The 2,086-nt window shown below is 43.9% G+C and overlaps 1 pseudogene; it reads left to right on the top strand.

Moving 5' to 3' along the window:
- Nucleotides 1-460: 460 nt before the first annotated feature.
- Nucleotides 461-1,356, top strand: LOC116083425 (annotated as a pseudogene).
- Nucleotides 1,357-2,086: the final 730 nt, after the last annotated feature.

Genomic DNA, 2,086 nt, shown 5'->3' with positions numbered 1-2,086 from the left:
TGATAAATATAGAGGTGGATGCTCTCATACAACTATTGGACTGAGCACAGGGTCCCCAATGGAGGAGCTAGAGAAAGTACCCAAGGAGCTGAAGAGGTTTGCAGCCCCATAGGAGGAACAACAATATGAACCAACCAGTACCCCTAGAACTACCAGGGACTAAACCATCAACCAAAGAGTACACATTGAGGGACCCAGGTCTCCAGACGTATATGCAGCAGAGGATGGCCTTGTTGGAGGAGAGGCCCTTGGCCCTGTGAAGGTTCTATGCCCCAGTGTAGGGGAATACCAGGGCCATGAAGCGGGAGAGAGGTGGGTTGGTAAGCAGGGGGAGGGGGGAAGGAATAGAGTTTTTTTTTTTTCCAGAAGGGAAACCGGAAAAGGAGGTATCATTTGAAATGTTAATAAAGAAATTATCTAGACACAGCCATCTGCTCTCAGAAAGATTTTGGCAGCAACCATGGGCACCTTCGTGCAACTCAGTACCAAAGCCAAAATGCCCATTGTGGGTCTGGGCACCTGGAAGTTTCCCCCAAACCAAGTCAAAGAAGCTGTGAAGGGGGCCATTGATGCTGGTACCACCATATTGACTGCACATATGCATATTGCAATGAGAATGAGGTGGGAGAAGCCATCCAAGAGAAGATCAAAGAGAAGGCTGTGAAGTGGGAGGACCTCTTCATCGTCAGCAAGTTGTGGCCCACCTGCTTTGAGAAAAAAACTACTAAATGAAGCCTTCCAGAAAACCCTCTCGGATCTGAAGTTGGACTATCTGGACCTCTATCGTATTCACTGGCCACAAGGACTTAAGCCAGGAAAGGAATATCCTCACCAGTAAAACAATGTTCTTGGAAGCCTGGGAGGGCATGGAGGAAGTGGTGGACCAGGGCCTGGTGAAAGCTCTGGGTGTCTCTAACTTCAACCATTTCCAGACTGAAACGCTCCTGCACAAGCCTGGACTGAAATATAAGCCAGTGACCAACTAGATCGAGTGCCACCCTTACCTCACCCAGGAAAAAATGATCCAGTACTGTCACTCCAAGGGCATCGCTGTCACAGCCTACAGTCCCCTGGGCTCCCCAGACAGGCCTAGTGCCAAGCCAGAGGACCCTTCACTATTAGAAGACCCCAAAATTAAAGTGATTGCGGCAAGCACAAGAAAACCTCAGCCCAGGTTCTGATTCGGTTTCACATCTAGAGGAACGTGGTGGTGATCCCGAAGTCTGTGACGCCAGCACGTATACAGGAGAACATTCAGGTCTTTGACTTCCAGTTGAGTGACGAGGAGATGGCCACTATCCTTAGCTACCTGAGACAGTAAACATGGAAGAATATCCCTATGATGCAGAATACTGATGCTGAGTCAGATCACGAGGGTTCCTCTTTGCTGGTGCACACCTCACTCCTGGAGTCTTGTTTGAGCCCAGCCTGCCTGACATCGTGGTTTAGACAAAGCTGCATTTAAATCCCCATGCTGAACCAGGGACAGACTGTTACAAGCAAAGAGGTTTCGGAGAAGCAAATGGACATCTCTTTGATTAATTTAATCTGACCAAATGTTTGTCAAACTCCAGGAACTCTGGTAACATTTGAGGTTATACAGATAAAATAATAATCAACATTAACAAATATAAAAAAAGAAATTATCTAATAAAAATAAGTTAAAAAACAAAAAACAAAAACAAAAAAATAAAAGAAATGAATGGAATTCTGTTAACCCTGGTCCTGATTCTCATTATCCTGCCTCTGAAAGTTCAGTAAGTACATGATAATTCTATTTAATCTTTAGAAATTGCTCTAGTTTTTAAGGTTAAATTAATATATTATTCCTTGGAATATTTTAAATCCTTATGTTGCCAATCATCTGATTGAGGGCCATTTTCCTTCTTTTTGTATTGTGTTGTATTGTATTGTACTGTACTGTATTTTAAACTGTTTTATTGTAGAAAGAAAAATTAATAAATTTTGTGCAGCTCAAGTATACAGAATTCAGAATCTGAGTAATGTCCTTAATCTCCACCGTCACTCAGTGCCCACTGTCTCAGCCACAGAGACTTAGAGACCTGCCAGCTCCATTCAGAATGAA

The sequence above is a fragment of the Mastomys coucha genome, unplaced genomic scaffold (genome assembly GCF_008632895.1).
Source record: "Mastomys coucha isolate ucsf_1 unplaced genomic scaffold, UCSF_Mcou_1 pScaffold8, whole genome shotgun sequence".
In the NCBI taxonomy this organism is placed as follows: Eukaryota; Metazoa; Chordata; class Mammalia; order Rodentia; family Muridae; genus Mastomys; species Mastomys coucha.
The sequence above is the reverse complement of the archived record's forward strand: the minus strand, read 5'-3'. Positions and strand labels throughout refer to the sequence as shown.